The sequence below is a fragment of the Phoca vitulina genome, unplaced genomic scaffold (genome assembly GCF_004348235.1).
Source record: "Phoca vitulina isolate PV1807 unplaced genomic scaffold, GSC_HSeal_1.0 scaffold2, whole genome shotgun sequence".
In the NCBI taxonomy this organism is placed as follows: Eukaryota; Metazoa; Chordata; class Mammalia; order Carnivora; family Phocidae; genus Phoca; species Phoca vitulina.
In genome coordinates this window covers 48,228,029-48,239,068 of record NW_022589705.1, presented here as the reverse complement: position 1 = coordinate 48,239,068, position 11,040 = coordinate 48,228,029, and the positions used below count along the sequence as shown (strand labels likewise).

The following is an 11,040-nucleotide window of genomic DNA, read 5'->3' as shown; positions in this document are numbered from 1 at the left end:
GACTTATTTATTTCATAAGTGGAAGTTTGTAGCTCTCAATCTCCTTCCCTGTTTCGTCCATTCCCTAACCTACCTTCTTTCTTGCAGCCACCAGTTTGTTCTCTGTATTTATGAAGTCCATTTCTGTTTTGTTTTTTTTGTTGTTCGTTTGTTTTGTTTTTTAGATTCTACATATAAATGAAATCATATGGTGTTTGTCTTTTTTTGTCTGATTTATTTCACTTAGCGTAATATCCTCTAGGTCTATCCAAGTTGTTATAAATGGCAAGATTTTATTCTTTTTATAGTTGAGTAATATTTTATTGTGTACATATGTATCATATCACATCTTATTTATCCATTCACCCACCAATAGACACTTAGGTTACTTCCATATCTTGGCTATTGTAAATAATGTGACCATAAATAGAGGGGTACATATATCTTTTCAAATTAGTGTTTTTGTTTTCTTTGGGGAAATACCCAGAAGTGGAAGTACTAGGTTGTATGGTATTTCTATTTTTAATTTTCTGAGGAACTTGTATACTGTTTTCCATAGTGGCTATACCAATTTATATTCCTACCAACAGTGCACAAGTGTTCGCTTTTTGCCACATCCTTGCCAACACTTGTTATTTCTCGTCTTTTTTGATAGTAGCCATTCTGACTGGTACACATGGTGATACCTCATTGTGGTTATCTGTTCTTTAAATAATTTGGTAAAATTCCCCTGTGAAGATCATATTGGCTTGGTGATTCATTGGAGGAGGATGGGGATTGCAATTTTTATAATTTCTTCTCTTTGGATTTCTATGTCCTAGTCTAGGGACAGTTTTGGTTAATTATATTTTCCACTAAAAGTATTCATTTTACCCAGGTTTTCAAATGTATTTTTCTACATACAACATGCATTTATAATGGAGCAATATATCTTTCATATTACAATGGTTTGTAGCCCTTTAAATCTCTACCCTCCCAACAGATCTTATTCCTTAAAATTTAATTTCTCTCACAGGGGAGAAACTTAATTTTTCTCTTAGGGGCAGCAAAAATGAAAAAATGTTGGAGACACATATAGTATGTTAAAATATTTTAGGATTATTTTAACATTTCCTGTTTCTATGTTTTAACCCTTTATCCTTTCTTATTTTTTATACTTATATCTTTTTTCTTGATTAATGATCATTTCAAATATCTTATTTTCATAATTTCAAAAAAACCAGCTTTTAGAGTTATGTATTAATTCTAATCACTTTCCTTTCTTTTATATGCTCATTTATTTGTTCTTCTAAACTACATAGTTTTTTCTACTGTTTTCCTTCTTTTTTTAATAGCGTTTTTAATCTTTTTCAGTTGGTGCTTATTTAATTAATTTAGCTAATGCTGTGTCACAGAATTCTGAGGAGTAGTGTTTTCATTTATCATTATTTTCTAGAAACTCTACCATTTTTGTTCATAAGAGTACTTAAGAGAGTTTTTTGTTTATTTCCAGGTATGGAGATTTTTGTTTTTCTGATTTTCCTCTTAATTTCTAGTTTTATTACATTGTGATTATAGAATGTTGTCCATGACTCCTTATTTTCAGATTTTATTAAAGTTTTCTTCATGGCTTGATATATGGTCACATTTCATGAATGTGATATTAATCTTTAAAAAAGCATACAGTCTCTACTTTTGAGGCATAGCCCCTGATATATCTCAGTTAGATGAGGGGGATGCGTAAAACTCTTCTATTTTTGATCTCCTTTCTATATGTCTTTCTATCTCCTGTAATGTTGTAAAATTGTCATATAAGTTGTTGCTACAATGCTTTTATATCATAGATATTCATAACTTTCACATCTTCATTGTGAATTTTACTTCTTGTGTTATAAAGTGTCGTTCTTGTCTTATACAATACTTATTTGTCCTGAATCCAACTTGTCTGAAATTAAGATCAAACTTTTGCTTTTTTATTATTATTTCTTTATGTTTGTGTGTGTGGGTGGGGCATTGTTCAGGTAAAACTTTGATTTCCTTTTTGTTATCAACCATTCTGAATCTTTCTTTCTAACATCTGTCTACAGTATAAAGTTTGCTTTTAATGCAATTTGAAGAGCCTTTAAAGAATAACTTGAAATATGTATTGATTTAGAAGTATTTGTGTCAATTCTTGGAGACATTTGTGTGTGTGTGTGTGTGTGTGTGTGTACACGTACATGTATGTTTATGGTTCCTCTATTTATGAAGGTGTGCATTAAAGTATATATTTGCTTACTAGTAGCTACCTTTATATTAAGTCTTCATATCATGTTCATAGTCCTTTATTATTTTAGATATTATTAGTTATGAGCAATGATAAATTGGTTTGCACCTTCTTCTTTTCCTGACTCTGCGCTATCATATTTTGTTTAAAACATTAAATTCCTAGTGTTTATCTTTGCACTGTTTTGCACATTTAGTGTACTACTTGTATGTCAGCTTTAAATGACATTTTTAACCTCAGCAGTTATAGATAAGTCAATCAGTGGATTTGTTCCGATTACCACCATCTTTTTCCTTTTCCTTCTGAATATTTGTGACTTATGTCATCCCTACACTTTCAAAGTCTATAACATTCATACATTTTTAATGGTCTAAATTTTAGAATACAAGTATATTCGTTGTTCACCATGAGTCTTTTTAAGAAAGCTTCCTCACATTTAAGATTCCTCAGAAAGAAAGAATAGTCTTTGATTTTTAATGTTTTAAACACATGGTCTTTATACTTGATAAACAACTTGGCTAGATATAAAATACTTAAATCATACTTCCTTGCCTTGAGAAGCTCATGTTTTTTTCCATTGACTTTGCTTCGGAGAAGACTGAAGTGAGGTTGACTTATTTTTTCCTTATACAAGACTTGATCTTTTTGCTTTTCTGCTTCAAAGATTCTTTCTTTAGAGAGGAAAAATAAAACAAGACAAAATCAGAGAGGGAGACAAACTATAAGAGACTCTTAATCATAGAAAACAAACTGAGGGTTGTAGAAGGGGAGGTGGGTGGGGGGTTGGGGTAACTGGGCGATGGACATTAAGGAGGGCGGATGATGTAATGAGCATTGGGTATTATATAAGACTGATGAATCAGTGACCTCTACCTCTGAAACTAATAATACATTATATACTAATTAATTGAATTTAAAATAAAACAAATAAATTTCAATAATTTGTTAGCATATGTCTTTGCTTAACCATTATGAATTAACTTTCTTTAGTACATGGTGTTTCCTTTCAATATGGAGATTCAAGACTTTTGTTTTAATTTCAGGAAAGTTCTTTTATAATTTTGTTAGAAAGTATTTGCTCTGTCCCACTGCTAAGGTTTTCTTCTGCAGAGACTCCAATTATAGGTATGTTGGCTCTGCATTGTATTTCATCTATTGTTACCATTTTTACACAATGCTTAAAAATATACTTCTCTTTATTTTCACTTAATTTTGACCATTATTCTTATATATGTCTTTGCTGTCTCTTACTCATCCACAGTGCTTATTCCCTTCTGTGTTTCTTCCAATATTGTCCTCATTTCTGTTTCTGGTTTGGTCCTTTTTTCTTCTTCATATCTGATTTATGTCAGCTCACTTCATCCTCATCTCTTTCTTGAGTTTTTTCGTTTGTGCTTTGTCACATTGCATAATAGATTATATTGTTTCATTAACATAATGGGGAATATATTTCATTAGGGAGTCAGTATAGCTTAATGAATAAGAGCACAGATGCTAGAGAAACACTATGTATAGTCACAATTTTCACTGGCTCTGTGGCAAATTTTTTTCCCCACATCTTTTGGTGATGTTGATGCTCCTTTCCAGAATCTTTCTTATAGTATCTTCATATCCTTTCTCTGCCAGTTTCTTCTTTATCACTACTCACTCCAGAATGAATTGTATATTTCTGGCTGGTCTTTGTAGAAAGCTCCTGAAATGGAGGATTCAAGGTAGTTTTCCTGTTCTCTCAATCAAAAAGCTTACTTTCTGTGGCAGATTGTTATATTAATGACCCAACATTTGACACTTCCCCACACCCATGCTCTTATGTAGCCCCCCACCCCTTACATTGACTCTAGTCTCAGCATATGACTTACTCTAACCAATGGGACATTAGCAAACATGATATGGGCAGAAACTTCAAAGGAGTGTGAATATTGGAGCCTGCCCTCTCTCTTGCTACTTGGAACTATTCCAACTCCACATGAAAAGCCTGAGCTAGCTGCCTGGAAATACACGCCAAGCCTCCCTTCTGAGGTCCAAATACATGAGTGAGACCTGCTGAGTGAGATAACACATGAAGCAGAAGTCAGCCAACCCAGTTGAGCCCATCCCAATTTGTGACTTCATTCAATTGTAGGCAAATAATTGGTAGCTCTTAAGCCATTGCTTTGGGTGGTTTGTCATGTGGCAATAAAGATTGCAGATTCCCTTTTATTGCTGCCTCAAAAACAGTCTGCTTCCAATAATTATGGCTTTTCTGTAGACTCATTCCCTCTAAGTCTCTAAAGTAAATTTGGTTCAGGGGATCGTCTGCCAACAGTCCTGTGCTCCCCAGTTCTTAAAGACAAGGAATAGGTTTTCTACATCTCATAGTGATCACCTTGTCCTCAAGGATCATAGTTTTGCTGCCCCTTTGATCTGATGCTAGTGGGTTCCCTGGAAACTCTCTGTGCCTCTTCTCCCTATCCCTGTGACTCTTCTCCCTTACCTGTTCTGCTCTTGCTCCATTTCTTTGAGAGATGTAGCTACTTTTGCAGTTTAAGGTAAGCCCCTTACTTTCAGGAAACATATTTTTTCTGGTACTTTCTGAAGTCATTACTGCTGGTTCTCTTTGTCTCTTCCTGGGCCTTTTCCATATGACTTCTGCCCAAATGCCGCTGCTTTAACCTTTACAAGTAGTTTGGAGTTTGTCAGTAAAATCTGTATAAGTTTGCTGAAAGTGGCATTTAACATTTTTTTCCCATTCTCTTTGTTAGTTTATATATTTTCTAGGGAGAATTGGGAAGCATGTTTAAACAGATGATGTCATCTTCATACAGGAGTCCATTTAATTCTTATTTGCAACCAGAACCCTTTGACATGTTTTTCTGAAGATGATGTAGTAACCTTGGGTACTTTAGTAATCACTAATACCTTTCAAAGTTCTAATATTCACAGGGGGAGCATGCCACTCAAACTGATTCTTTTTTTTCCTAGGTTGAATCACAATTTAGGTTCCCATCCCACACTCTATTCGGGCAATGGTCTTTTTCTGTTTAATAAGTCTGACTAATTAATCCTCACTGTAGTTCAGGAAAAAGAGATTATATTGTCACCACTTTTGAGACAAAGACTGTGACAGAACCATGACTGCATTGCAGGATTTATGGGCTTCCTTCCAGATGCTCATTGCCTCACTATTATTAATTTTGGCTTTGAGCTCAGTTTCAAGCTAACAGATAAGTAGATGATATAGAACATAAAGTAACAGGTCCAAGAAGGCAACATTTCAGCTTTGGAGAACTGGTGTTCTATACTCCAAGCGCTGGTATTTGAAAATGTTTCCTCCAAAACCACCAAGGGGAAACAGTGCAGGGCAGGAGTTCATTAAGTCCCTACATTGATAAGCTTTCAGGTATGATGTTCATTGTGTGGGTATGTGAAGCTGGTTGGGTTAATGGGTGAATAACAGAAGGTTACTGTCACTTCTTTGGCAAGCTCCTATTTGCCTTTTCTTATACAGTTCAGAAGGAATCAAATCCCCTGACCCATTTCCATTCCAACTAGAGAAAATTGCTTCCCCTAGTGTAATTGGTATGTGCTTCCGTGTACTTGTGTTGTCCGTTTTGGGCTTTCATAGTAGTTTCTCCCGCTAGGCGGTGAGCTTCCTGGGTGCAGAGACTGTGGCTCTGATCATGTCTGTATGCCAGCATCTGGCACAGTGTATTGCGCTCAGTACAAAATGGGTGTGCCATAATGTTTATTGGAATAAATTGGGAAATAGGCCAATTTTATCCATTAAAGTCTTCCTGGTTTCTAGCTAGTTGTAATAGTTCCATACGCAAAGTTACCGCATCTCTGTCTCTTTTCCTCGCCAAAGTTCTTTTTTTCTCTGACTGACTGAAAGAGCTGGACAACTGGGGAAAAGGAAACCTGTGTTTTCCCACATCTGGCTCCCCCTACCCCCCTCCCTCCCCCCGAGTGGCAGGCCCCCACCCCACTGTGCTCTGTCAAGCTGGGGTAGTCAAGCTCCCGGGTGCCTGTTGCTAGGTCATTACAAGTGCCCAAGTTGTGGGGCCCACTCCTAGGGTGCCTTGGCAGAGCGCCTCCTTGGAGGTGAGCTGACCCACCGGTTCCGTAGCACCGTGTTTATCCACTCTGGAGCTCCTTTGTGCAACAGGAGAGCAGCGGGTTCTCACCCTCACACCGGCTCCTTCCATGTAATTTGCCCCGCTTGCTCTCTTGCCTCCCCCCCGACTCCCCCCACCCCCCCGCCCCACCACCGCAAGCTCCGAGTGCTCCGCTCCCCATCCCCTTTTGTGCAACCCGTCGCTGCGGGGCTTCTAGTACTGTATTCATGGCAGATGAAGAGAGAGTGACTGACACGTTCCAGGGACGGCGAATCGCAGCGAGCGCGGGCGGCAGGGGGAGGGTGTGTAGTGGCAGACGGCCGCTGGGATTATGAATGGGGGCGGGGGGGCCGGCGAATGTGGGGTTCAAACCGGGATCTTCGGCATCCGGCTTTGGATAGGCACGCAGGGCTGTGCGTAATCCTTCAGCTCTGGTGGGAAGGGAGATGCCGTGAGCTCCTGGCTGGGAGTGAGGGTTATTTTGCAAAACTCCCTTAGTATCATGCAGCAGAGTACTGCGGGAGGTTGGCGAGGTAGGTGGGGGAGGAAAAGAAGCGGGTAGGGAATCGGGGAAAGGCCAGCCCGCTGGGGACCGTGCGCCTTGCTCCTAGAATTGACAGGTGGTGGCCTCAGCAGTTACAACCTACTACTAGCATCTAGTCCGTGCAATGCGATCACATTGTTATTCCCCGCACCGGGCGGAAGAGCGCAGCGCGGCAGAACAAGTGCCACCCGCGAGCTGTCTCCTGGAAGGGGGGGTGTGTTAGTGGGGGTACAGAGAGGGGGTTTGGGGGGGCAGAGGAGGAGACGGAAGCTTGGGCGCTTCGCGGCCGTCTGCACCGCCCCGGCCGGGGTGTTCCACGCCGGGCGGCTGGCCGGTCCGCGCGCGCGCTCTGCAGCCGCCCCCGGCTCGTGCGCCCCTTTCCGGGGCTCCCGGCCCCGCCTCGGCGGCTGCGGGCTCCTAGTCGCCGGCTGGGCTGCACGCGAGCGGCGCGCGAACGTCCCCCGCCGGCTCTTGTGCCCTGGGGAGCGCACTGCACGGACGAGCCGAGCCGGGCGGGGCCGCGGCGGTGCACCAGCGGCGGCTCGGACAGGAGGAGGGCGGCTTCCGCGAGGGCAGCCTGAGGTAAGGGCTGCCCAGGAGGCTGCGGGTTTATTTTCCTCCTTGCCTTACTTCAATCAAACAGCGAAGCCGAAATGGAGAGTGTGGGGTGCTGTGGGCCAATGGGGGGCGAAGAGGGTATGGGGCCGCGCCAGAGTGGTCGCCTTGACGGCATCGTTGGTGCCCGTTGTAGGAAATCCGCCAACCGGCCCTCCCTCTTCGCTCCCTCCTTCTCTGCCTCTGCCTCCGCCTTTGAACCTCTTGGCAAACCCCTGGGCAGGGGAAGAGAGCTTAAGGGAGGATGGAGAGAGGCAGAAGGATTCGCCTAGGAGTGGGTGGACTGGCGCGCGGTGCCCAGTGATTGACTGCGGGCGGCGGGCGCAGGAGGGAGCCTGAAGTACCAAGAGTTTGCTGGGGCTGCGTCCCCAGGAAGGTCCTGTGCGTCCCGGTGTCTGGGGCACCAAGTGGGACGCACCTAAGCCACAGCACAAGGAAGGCTCTGCCAGGAACTTTTGGGAAGCCCTGTCTCATGTTTGGGGAGGGGTTGGGGAGGGGGTGCTGGGATGTATTCAAGGCCTGGCCCTTTGTGAGCTACGTGTGTGTGTGTAGGTGTGTGTGTGTCTCGGGTTCTCCTCCCTTTCCTTCCTGCTATCCCTCCTTTTCCATGTACCTCTTTTGCTTTCTTCCTGCCCTTTATCACAGACCCCCCCCCCCCCCCCCCCCCCCCCCCCCCCCGCCATGTGCCGTGCTTCAAACAAAATACAAACCCACTGTAGTCAATAGATTTAAAGCAAGTATAAAGAAGAGAGCGCAGAGGAATAGCTCTTAATTACGTTGTGGTTCATTTTAAAGGTGAAAATATTTGTATATAAATAACATATAATGTATTATATATAGTGTAATATACATATATAATATACACACAGGCCTGGGGTAATTTTTAAGAAATACTTTGAGACTCTCACCTAAAATTATATTACATTTACATTATGTTTACATCACATGTACATGGTGCTATTAAACAGCAATGGTAAATCTATGCATTCTGTTTCTTAGATCTGTATGAGCTATAACTGTTCTTTGAATACATCCATCTTTTAAATTCAGAGATTCCCAGCTATTTGAAAGCCTTGGGCTACAGTGTAAGAATAAAAGTCACATTAAATTAAAAGAAAAAGTATTGATGCTGGGTTTTTTAGTGGATCATCAATGTACCCCTCTTTCCTTTTACTAAAAGCTGGTTGTTATGCCAATAATTTTCATAAAAACAAAAACAATTTGGGGACTTCAAAGTGTTTTTACCTAGGCCTGAGGTATAGGCAGGAGTCTGGAATATATCTGTACATGAATTGACAAAAAGATAGATAAGGCAAATGATTTCACTTCAGGTAGAAGAAAATTCAGCTGCACTTCCTTCTGAGGGCACTTCATTTACCTTCTGGTATCCCAACAGAGAAACCCTTACTATCAACACGTGTCTTAGGCATCAAAGTGGTTTGATCAACTCTTCCAATCAATACTTACAGGACTTGGCTAGTAACATATTTGCTGGCTGTTTCTGTTCTTTTTCTTTTTAAGCAACAGCATGCCAACTACAAAAAATAAGTAAAATTGTTAAAGAGACTGGAATTGTTGTAATGGCATGATTGACACATTGAAGCTATCTATATATGTATCATCTCTCTATATTCCTTATTATGATTGTGAGCTAAACAATTTTGCATTTTGTCTACTTATATAGTTTTTTCCACTCAGTCAATCTGCTTTAATTTCTAATTTGACATATTTTGCAAAGATGAATTATCTTAAATTTCTCTAGGGGGTACTTGGGCCTGCTAATTTCTTTTGAATGGCATTGGTTTTGGTTTGAGGAATAAGAAATCAATCATATATAGTTTTCTGATCTTGGTGTCCTTTACCTGTCTGGAGATAGGTATTTAATAATGATGGTATGCACAAGTAAGGATTCATGTTTCATAAAAATATTACACACAGAAATGACATTTTCATTTTGGTTTATAAACTGAAGATTTAAAATTATGAAGGAATAAAGAGTCCCATGTTGCTCTTAATATCTTATTTGGCTGACTTTGGTTAGGGAGCAAGAGGTACATGATGTAGTCTTCAGTTAGAAAGATTTAGGGGTTAGTAATTTGGATTTACCTTTCATTATTATGGCATAAAAATTCATCGCTCCTTTCAGAAAAATCTGAGGAGCAGAGTTTGTAGAAGGTGTGAGGTTGTTGTTGGTTACATGACATATGGGTTTCTTTGAGCACTGGTTTTTGGGGTCACCTTATGGTGATATGGCAGACATTGATGTGCCAAATCCCTCTTGAAGGAAGAGCTTGTTGCCCCAGCTTCTGAGAGTGCTGTCAACAGATAGTCTGCAAGGGTCCTGAAAGGGGATTGCTTGAGTTGTAGAAAGCATCTTTGTCCAAGGTCATGTCTTTTTCCCGGGCAGCTCACACCCAGTGGCTGATCCATGTGGGAGTATAAAGGCCTGGTCATCTCAGCCCAACTCCAGACAACTCTGAAGGACCGTTCTAGCTCTGGAACTCCCTACGGGATTTGCATTGCAGCTTGGCATTTCCCATTTCTGCTTCTTTCCCCATTCTTAGATGTTGATAGCAAGGCGGTCCTTAATACAATTGTATACCCACCTTGTCTCTGAGTGGGCTTCCTTGGGGAAGCCAGCCTGTAACGACATCTCCATGCGCATTCGTTTTGCCAGTTTTAATCTTTTATCTTTTAAAATGTAGTGCCACTTCTCATTGGAAACATTTCTATATATCTGCTGCCCTTCTGTACCTCCTTTTCTCATTCTTTCCTTTTATTGGATCTGCAGTGTCTTTAGTCTCTTTTCCATCTAATGATTTCAACATTATATATCCCATTTCTGTTCCTTTAGTAGGCATGTTTTGTTTTTAACATTCAGATTTTGAGATGAAATGAATCAAAATATCTACTCTCTTTTTGCATAGTATAAGGGCCTTATTAAGTTATAATTCTGATCATACTCTGTATTTCATAATATTTTGTGGCATAATAGTTCCCCCACATTTTTCACATGCACTGTGTCATTTTATGTAATTAAGTTTTTTGTTGTTGTTGGATTGTTTTCATAGTCAATGTTTATTTAAACATATCCATATTTTCTGTGCTCACTAGAGTTTCTTGCATCCCTTTCCTTCCTTCTGGATTAAAATTCCTTCTTATGGAAGTAGTTCTTTGGCAAGCATATGCAAATGATAAATATCTCTTCATCTATTTTGTTTGTTTGTTTGAAACTGTATTTTATCCTAACACTTGAATAATAGATTATTTGGGAGCAGAATTCTAAGTTGACAATTCTTTTTCTTTTTTTTTTTAAAGATTTTTAAAAATTTATTTATTTGACAGAGAGAGACACAGCGAGAGTGAGAACACAAGCAGGGAGAGTGAGAGGGAGAAGCTGGCTTCCCGCCGAGCAGGGAGCCCGATATGGGGCTCGATGCAGGGCTTGATCCCAGGACCCTGGATCATGACCTGAGCCAAAGGCAGGCACTTAGCGACTGAGCCACCCAGGTGCCCTGACAATCATTTTTCTTTCCACTTTGAAGATATTGTCTTCCAGCCTC

The 11,040-nt window shown here is 40.7% G+C and overlaps 1 protein-coding gene across 2 annotated transcripts in view; it reads left to right on the top strand.

The window, feature by feature from the left end:
* The first annotated feature begins 6,722 nt into the window (after positions 1–6,722).
* The window catches only part of PDE4B (phosphodiesterase 4B), a 522,167-nt gene continuing 517,849 nt past the window's right edge, over positions 6,723–11,040 (top strand). Inside the window, exon 1 of one of the 2 annotated variants that reach the window (XM_032426911.1) lies at positions 6,723–6,851. The gene's annotated coding sequence lies outside the window, so the exon portion shown is untranslated. Of the gene's footprint in view, positions 6,852–7,233; positions 7,445–11,040 lie in introns of those variants that run through there. The other variant, XM_032426902.1, reaches the window with a different exon arrangement.